We start from the raw sequence: 9300 nt of genomic DNA, 5'->3' as shown, positions 1-9300 counted from the left end.
TTACCCTGTGGTTTACATGCAACTCACTGCTAGTTTGAAGCAAGAGCTGTAAAAGCAAGATCTCCATTCAAAACAGGAACATTTCATAACAGACAAGAGCATCATAGCTACCACACTGCTTATCTGCTAATTAAAAAACAAAACAATTCATATAGCAGCAAACATATACATGGTAACACACAAACAACATGCAAAATACTCGTTACGACTCAACCTTACAGTTAAACCACACGTCAAAAAACACACCTTTAAACGTTATAATAACTGTGACCACTTCATCTTGTGCCAAATAGCCCCAGTGTCCACTACGTTTAGTGTTTTATTTTCAGCCAGTAAGAATATTAGTTATATTTTTCACGTGGAGCATTAAAAGTTTAAGTGACAAATCATCTCGAAACTGATCATTACTGTGAACTGCATGCACTCATACAAGCAGTCCTGTAATCTTGTCAAAAGATTTAGTTCAACTTTGTTTCAAATCTGATCTCATCTTTCTGTTCAATGCTCTGCAACTTGATATAAATATTAAACAACAGCAGGCAAACATTTAGACACATTCACTTATTTGTTTACGGTTTTAAACATTTTAGAATAACACGAAACTATGAAATCCCCAAAAATGGAAGTACAGAAATGTTAAACAAACTTTAATATATATTGTTATATTTGCATTATATTTATAATGTATGTTACTTCATACTTTTTATTGGCTGGAGAAGAGAGTAGATGGTCTGCTCCTGGCAAGGCCTGTTTTCACCGGGGTGCATGGAAAAATCAACCTCAGCATACTGAAAGATTAAGATATTAATGAATGTAAGGAATAATATACAGTCAGCAGGCATTATCAGAAAATAAATGCTCATAGGGTGATCTGAACCCGTTTTTTATATATTTTATTTCAGTTAATATTTATTTCAAATAACAAAAATGGGTTTAGTTTTACGATTTTATTTTCAGTTTTCTATAATACAGCTGACTAGTGCAACGTACAACAGTCAAATATATTTTAGTGGTTATTACACACAATTATTTAACTACAGAATGTCACAACCGACCAATCAGTATTGCAGAAAGCCTCATAAGACAACATGCTATGTGCTAATATGTTATAATAGTACAACACAATTCAAATAATTCAAATATAGGATCTTGAACATATTATTTGAAAAAGCCAATTACCCTCATTAAAAAAAATAATTTTCATTAAACTATTAGTCTTACCTGTGAATCATTTAAGTACTGAGCTGCTGTAGTACTTTGAGGGTTCTCTGAACTATTTTTAAATCTTCTTGTATGAAGATAGCTCTTTCTCAAACCTGAAATGAAAGTTAATGAAGCATTACTGTATCAACTTCTCACAATTTTAAATAAATAAATAAAAATACATAAATAAAAACAAGCAAACACACTGGAAATGTAACATTATCCTAAAAGACAAACCTATCAATGCAATGGTCAAAAGCACATTCAGCAAGACAGATGCTATGGTCAGATTTCTCCATAGTATCTGGTGTTGTGGAGCATCATGTGACTCTGATTCATGGGATTCTGAAGTCAGATTCTTGTGAAAACAGTCTGTAAAATGGATCGATTTTTAATTCAATCAATTATTAATTCAATTATTCTTTATTCAATTTCAATCTTTATCAATGAAACTGACAAATTATTATTTATGAATGTTCATTGTTTAAATTATGTTTAACAAAGTATATTTAATATATTATGGGTAAAATATCTGAAAGAGGAAATAACTCACCGCTGATGTAGATGTTGGTGCCGTTGCTGAATTTGAGTGGTTCACTAGTTTTCACACAATAATAAACTCCTAATTCATCAGTGGTGATATTTCTGATGAACAGACGACTGTTAGTTTTCACCAAGTATTTGAGTTTGAAGATGCTGTTTTGATGAATACCTTCTTCGTATGTGCTATCAAAAGTGCGTAAGATGAACACTGGAGGATCCGGTGACTTCTGTCTGTACCAGTAAATCTCCTCTATATCAAGATCACAGCTTATATTCACATCAGCTCCTAAAGTTACTGCTGTGTTTGTTAGACTCTCTGTGGCTTGAGACCACATGAACAGATCTATGAGAGAAACAAAACACATTTATTAAGATTGAAGATCAAAAGAAAGCTAATTTAATAAATCAAATGTGATGTGATAAACTCACAGATCTGGAGCTGGATGATCTTCATCGTCTGATCCAGATGAATATCTTCTATACTGTGATCATACAAACATCTCGTACTGTGAGCGGAAACATCACTGAGCTTTAGATGAAACCTCGACCACACAGACCAGAGGGGAAGTCAGAGATGAACATGCTCACACAGCACTTTTATTTATTCATCCCTTTTACAAGTTATATTAATATCATATGGGGCCAAGCTGGGGCCAGTTATACTTTAATGGTGTATACTTACATTGTATTAAAATGTCCTTTGTACAACTATAAAACACATATAATGCCATTTTTGAACAAGACAGCAAAAGACTGAACAACAGAAAAAAATGAGCAAAAAATGGTTTGGAAAATAATAAAGAGTCATTAAAAATGTTTGAATCCTATTTGGGGTTTTCTCAGACAGCTGGGAATCTTGCCATGTTGTTCTAAATCAGGGGTGCCCAAACTCAGTCCTGTAGGGCCGGTGTCCTGCAGAGTTTACCTCCAACCCTAATTAAACACACCTGAACCAGCTAATCAAGCTCTTACTAGGCATAGAAACTTCCAGTCAGGTGTGTTGAGGCAAGTTGGAGCTAAACTCTGCAGGACATCGGCCCTCCAGGACCGAGTTTGGACAGCCCTGATCTAAAGAATGACAAATTCAGAACAAAAATGGCAAACAAAAATTGGCTTTTTGCACACATGTATTTGAATGATTCGTAAAACACCACCAACTCATGGTGGAATGGAAAGACACTGGGTGGTACTTGTCTATATAATTTAGCCAATATTATTATTATATCATTAACCACAAATTCAACTCTTGTGAGAAAATCTGTGCAGTTGTAGTTTGGGGATTCCACCAGCAGGTGCTACCAAAGTACATGTCCTAATTGTGCAATTTCAGTAGAGCATAAAATGAAGTGCCTTACATTTACAATTACTACTAACTAGTCGTAAATTGACCCTATTTCCTCTTACTGTTGGTTTGCCTAAAAATGAATGAAGTCATTATTTACTCACCCTGGTTTTGCTCTAATGCCATACAACCTTATTTATTTTTCTGCTCACAAAAAGCGAGTTTGCTCATGCATGCTCATCCATAAAATGGCAGTGAATATCGAACAGCTTTTAAACAAGAAGCAAAAGGATCAAAAAATGGTCTCATGTGACACGTGCGTATATTCAACGTTTTCTGGGGGTATAAGATAAGGTTTATTGAAAAACTGACAGAAATTGAATGTATTATTTAAAGTGGTCCTATTATGCTTTTTCAAATTTAGTGTGCAATGTTGCTATTTGAGCGTAAAAAGATTTGCAACATGACAAAGCTCAAAATCCACACCAAAGGGAGATATTCTGTTTAAGAGAAAACACTTTTCAAGAGCTACAACAAACAGCTTGTTCGGACTACAGCGTGGTGGTGCAGATACGAGGTCAGAACCTGGAAGACTCATTTGTAAGACTCAGCCCTACTGACAAAGGAAACAATTAAAGGGAGAATTGTTTAAAATACTTGTACATTGGGTTCAAAAATGAAGACAAGAAAGTAGTGGATATAAAATAACATATGTAATTACACCGACAGGAATGACACTGAACTAAAACAACACAAGATATAAAGAGTCCTTAAAGTGGTCAAATCAGAGTCCATCAATTCCATACCATAAAGCAGTCCATAGGAAACTCTGTGTGTTGATAGTCCAGTGTGTCCACCCGTGTATATACAATCCAATGTGTAATAATCCAAAGTGCAAGTGCGAGAAACAAGTCCTAGTAAGTGTTCACAACAAGGTACTTCACAATCCAGGCAGTGGTTTACATTGACCTGAGTCCCGTTTTGTTTTTCAGGCCTCGATCGCTTCTTCTTCTTCTTCTAGGGTCTATTGGCGGTTGGCAAATAACTTATTGGTGCATTACCGCCACCATCTGGTATGGAACCATGGACCAGAATGTCATATATACATTGTTTTTTTTAAAAAGGCCTCAATGTAAGGCCATACCAAAGCCACTAGAAGGCAAGCCTAACCTCTAGACAAAAAAGTGTAACGGCTAAAGCTAACACTTCCGGTCTAGCAGAAGGCTACGTGGGAAAGGAGACCAGAGGCCGTTTTTTTTAAATGGATGTCAATAGAGGAGAGGCTTCACTACGCCGAATAAACAGCATTTCAAAATATGGTTAAGTAGGTACACACACACACAAAGCAATTTGCATTATAATTGTGTCTAAAACATCATAAATGTATTAATTAACAAAGCACATTGAATACTATTTATATATATATATATATATATATATATGTGTGTGTGTGTGAAGTACTCTGCATGAACGTCAGGATGTTAAAATACTTCAGCATGACTTTAGAGTTAAAACTTTACATCTGAGCTTCCAAGGGTGATTCCCACAAGAGGAAGTTAAGGGAGGTTTGCTCTTGACCACATGTATATTTGTTCAAAACTCAACCATTGACATATATATATAATCTTCAGAAATTAAAAGTATTAATGTCATATTTCATACCTGTACACACAGCAGTATGACCCAAGATAACAAACTAATTTGACATTCAACTGTAGCCTAATGCCATTATATAAAATAGTCTTTAATTCTGTTCTTATTTCCACACAAAACAAATTGTGCTCAACACAAACTATTTTTGTAATTAGCCTGCATTCCATTTGTGTAGTTTTGTTCATGTTTTTTTCCCTCTTTGTGGAGTCAAACGGTGGTTACAGCAAACAGCAGCAGGTGCTAACAGGCCATGCTAACCATGCTAACAGTTTCTTGTTTCCTCCTGAAATATTTGTTCGGGTTGAGGAGATTTTTAGAATAAGACAGAACAGAAAGGGTGAAACTCAGGTCTATTTGTTTAAGTGGTTTCCTGTTATGTTAACTAGGTTAGTTTAAACCACTTGATGTTTGGTGTTTATGATGTCCGGTGTAACGTGCTGTTGAGGCAAAGACTCAATGCAGAGTTAGATAGGCTTTATTGAAGTCCAAAAACAAAATAAAAACTAAATCCTACCCATAGGGGTGAGCGCAGTCTCATGCAGTATAAATCTTATTTAATCTCTGACAGGAATGAAAACAAAGCTATGAAGGATAGAAGTGTTCAATGAATTGTTTAGCTGGTGAAGCATCTTCACAAAAATCTTTCAGTAGACAAAAAGTTTTTAAATTGCATGTGATCTAGGACCTTTACAGTGCATGCCATTAAAAAGACTGTATGTCTATGCCTCGCAGCTTCGCTTGCATATGCATAAAAGTAAACATGGCATCTACCTTGATCTATGACTAGAAATATACTCATCGACAGTGCTGTCAATCAAGTGACCAAAATGTGGAACAATTTGCAAAGAAAAAGAAAAAAAAAAACACGCTGTGTTAACCACAAAGAAGAGCTGTGCAGAAGACTTTTTAACATTTACAAAAATATTAAGAACTATTAATAAGTAAAAAATACATCTCTTTAGTACATACATTGAAAGTTGTTCCTGTGATTTCCAGCTGTACATTGAATCTTTATGAAACAATGTATTAGCAGAAAGCAGAAAATTCTATATCAACTGAATTGTGAAAAACAATGTTATCTTCGGAACTGCTAGCAGATGTGATGTATGGGTCAAGATTAAGGATTATTCTTTGCATAATGTTTCACGAAACTTGTTGAGAAGCTGCTTCAGCTCCAAGAAACCTCATTACCCTGTGGTTTACATGCAACTCACTGCTAGTTTGAAGCAAGAGCTGTAAAAGCAAGATCTCCATTCAAAACAGGAACATTTCATAACAGACAAGAGCATCATAGCTACCACACTGCTTATCTGCTAATTAAAAAACAAAACAATTCATATAGCAGCAAACATATACATGGTAACACACAAACAACATGCAAAATACTCGTTACGACTCAACCTTACAGTTAAACCACACGTCAAAAAACACACCTTTAAACGTTATAATAACTGTGACCACTTCATCTTGTGCCAAATAGCCCCAGTGTCCACTACGTTTAGTGTTTTATTTTCAGCCAGTAAGAATATTAGTTATATTTTTCACGTGGAGCATTAAAAGTTTAAGTGACAAATCATCTCGAAACTGATCATTACTGTGAACTGCATGCACTCATACAAGCAGTCCTGTAATCTTGTCAAAAGATTTAGTTCAACTTTGTTTCAAATCTGATCTCATCTTTCTGTTCAATGCTCTGCAACTTGATATAAATATTAAACAACAGCAGGCAAACATTTAGACACATTCACTTATTTGTTTACGGTTTTAAACATTTTAGAATAACACGAAACTATGAAATCCCCAAAAATGGAAGTACAGAAATGTTAAACAAACTTTAATATATATTGTTATATTTGCATTATATTTATAATGTATGTTACTTCATACTTTTTATTGGCTGGAGAAGAGAGTAGATGGTCTGCTCCTGGCAAGGCCTGTTTTCACCGGGGTGCATGGAAAAATCAACCTCAGCATACTGAAAGATTAAGATATTAATGAATGTAAGGAATAATATACAGTCAGCAGGCATTATCAGAAAATAAATGCTCATAGGGTGATCTGAACCCGTTTTTTATATATTTTATTTCAGTTAATATTTATTTCAAATAACAAAAATGGGTTTAGTTTTACGATTTTATTTTCAGTTTTCTATAATACAGCTGACTAGTGCAACGTACAACAGTCAAATATATTTTAGTGGTTATTACACACAATTATTTAACTACAGAATGTCACAACCGACCAATCAGTATTGCAGAAAGCCTCATAAGACAACATGCTATGTGCTAATATGTTATAATAGTACAACACAATTCAAATAATTCAAATATAGGATCTTGAACATATTATTTGAAAAAGCCAATTACCCTCATTAAAAAAAATAATTTTCATTAAACTATTAGTCTTACCTGTGAATCATTTAAGTACTGAGCTGCTGTAGTACTTTGAGGGTTCTCTGAACTATTTTTAAATCTTCTTGTATGAAGATAGCTCTTTCTCAAACCTGAAATGAAAGTTAATGAAGCATTACTGTATCAACTTCTCACAATTTTAAATAAATAAATAAAAATACATAAATAAAAACAAGCAAACACACTGGAAATGTAACATTATCCTAAAAGACAAACCTATCAATGCAATGGTCAAAAGCACATTCAGCAAGACAGATGCTATGGTCAGATTTCTCCATAGTATCTGGTGTTGTGGAGCATCATGTGACTCTGATTCATGGGATTCTGAAGTCAGATTCTTGTGAAAACAGTCTGTAAAATGGATCGATTTTTAATTCAATCAATTATTAATTCAATTATTCTTTATTCAATTTCAATCTTTATCAATGAAACTGACAAATTATTATTTATGAATGTTCATTGTTTAAATTATGTTTAACAAAGTATATTTAATATATTATGGGTAAAATATCTGAAAGAGGAAATAACTCACCGCTGATGTAGATGTTGGTGCCGTTGCTGAATTTGAGTGGTTCACTAGTTTTCACACAATAATAAACTCCTAATTCATCAGTGGTGATATTTCTGATGAACAGACGACTGTTAGTTTTCACCAAGTATTTGAGTTTGAAGATGCTGTTTTGATGAATACCTTCTTCGTATGTGCTATCAAAAGTGCGTAAGATGAACACTGGAGGATCCGGTGACTTCTGTCTGTACCAGTAAATCTCCTCTATATCAAGATCACAGCTTATATTCACATCAGCTCCTAAAGTTACTGCTGTGTTTGTTAGACTCTCTGTGGCTTGAGACCACATGAACAGATCTATGAGAGAAACAAAACACATTTATTAAGATTGAAGATCAAAAGAAAGCTAATTTAATAAATCAAATGTGATGTGATAAACTCACAGATCTGGAGCTGGATGATCTTCATCGTCTGATCCAGATGAATATCTTCTATACTGTGATCATACAAACATCTCGTACTGTGAGCGGAAACATCACTGAGCTTTAGATGAAACCTCGACCACACAGACCAGAGGGGAAGTCAGAGATGAACATGCTCACACAGCACTTTTATTTATTCATCCCTTTTACAAGTTATATTAATATCATATGGGGCCAAGCTGGGGCCAGTTATACTTTAATGGTGTATACTTACATTGTATTAAAATGTCCTTTGTACAACTATAAAACACATATAATGCCATTTTTGAACAAGACAGCAAAAGACTGAACAACAGAAAAAAATGAGCAAAAAATGGTTTGGAAAATAATAAAGAGTCATTAAAAATGTTTGAATCCTATTTGGGGTTTTCTCAGACAGCTGGGAATCTTGCCATGTTGTTCTAAATCAGGGCTGCCCAAACTCGGTCCTGGAGGGCCGGTGTCCTGCAGAGTTTACCTCCAACCCTAATTAAACACACCTGAACCAGCTAATCAAGCTCTTACTAGGCATAGAAACTTCCAGTCAGGTGTGTTGAGGCAAGTTGGAGCTAAACTCTGCAGGACATCGGCCCTCCAGGACCGAGTTTGGACAGCCCTGATCTAAAGAATGACAAATTCAGAACAAAAATGGCAAACAAAAATTGGCTTTTTGTACACATGTATTTGAATGATTCGTAAAACACCACCAACTCATGGTGGAATGGAAAGACACTGGGTGGTACTTGTCTATATAATTTAGCCAATATTATTATTATATCATTAACCACAAATTCAACTCTTGTGAGAAAATCTGTGCAGTTGTAGTTTGGGGATTCCACCAGCAGGTGCTACCAAAGTACATGTCCTAATTGTGCAATTTCAGTAGAGCATAAAATGAAGTGCCTTACATTTACAATTACTACTAACTAGTCGTAAATTGACCCTATTTCCTCTTACTGTTGGTTTGCCTAAAAATGAATGAAGTCATTATTTACTCACCCTGGTTTTGCTCTAATGCCATACAACCTTATTTATTTTTCTGCTCACAAAAAGCGAGTTTGCTCATGCATGCTCATCCATAAAATGGCAGTGAATATCGAACAGCTTTTAAACAAGAAGCAAAAGGATCAAAGAATGGTCTCATGTGACACGTGCGTATATTCAACGTTTTCTGGGGGTATAAGATAAGGTTTATTGAAAAACTGACAGAAATTGAATGTATTATTTAAAGTGGTCCTA

At 34.7% G+C, this 9300-nt stretch overlaps 3 long non-coding RNA genes across 3 annotated transcripts; all 3 read right to left on the bottom strand.

Moving 5' to 3' along the window:
• Nucleotides 1-678: 678 nt before the first annotated feature.
• LOC107676355 (uncharacterized) lies at nucleotides 679-2660 on the bottom strand. Its single transcript, XR_001632727.1, has 6 exons — nucleotides 2176-2660; nucleotides 1916-2089; nucleotides 1757-1848; nucleotides 1441-1575; nucleotides 1222-1316; nucleotides 679-788 (listed from the first exon to the last, which is right to left on the bottom strand). It is a non-coding gene; the product is annotated as an uncharacterized LOC107676355 (long non-coding RNA).
• A 3884-nt stretch (nucleotides 2661-6544) lies between these two features.
• LOC107676356 (uncharacterized) lies at nucleotides 6545-7417 on the bottom strand. Its single transcript, XR_001632728.1, has 3 exons — nucleotides 7309-7417; nucleotides 7090-7184; nucleotides 6545-6656 (listed from the first exon to the last, which is right to left on the bottom strand). It is a non-coding gene; the product is annotated as an uncharacterized LOC107676356 (long non-coding RNA).
• Nucleotides 7418-7630: 213 nt separating this feature from the next.
• LOC107676357 (uncharacterized) lies at nucleotides 7631-8527 on the bottom strand. Its single transcript, XR_001632729.1, has 3 exons — nucleotides 8044-8527; nucleotides 7784-7957; nucleotides 7631-7716 (listed from the first exon to the last, which is right to left on the bottom strand). It is a non-coding gene; the product is annotated as an uncharacterized LOC107676357 (long non-coding RNA).
• Nucleotides 8528-9300: the final 773 nt, after the last annotated feature.

The sequence above is a fragment of the Sinocyclocheilus anshuiensis genome, unplaced genomic scaffold, assembly GCF_001515605.1.
Source record: "Sinocyclocheilus anshuiensis isolate Anshui unplaced genomic scaffold, SAMN03320099.WGS_v1.1 scaffold4015, whole genome shotgun sequence".
Taxonomy (NCBI): Eukaryota; Metazoa; Chordata; class Actinopteri; order Cypriniformes; family Cyprinidae; genus Sinocyclocheilus; species Sinocyclocheilus anshuiensis.
The sequence above is the reverse complement of the archived record's forward strand: the minus strand, read 5'-3'. Positions and strand labels throughout refer to the sequence as shown.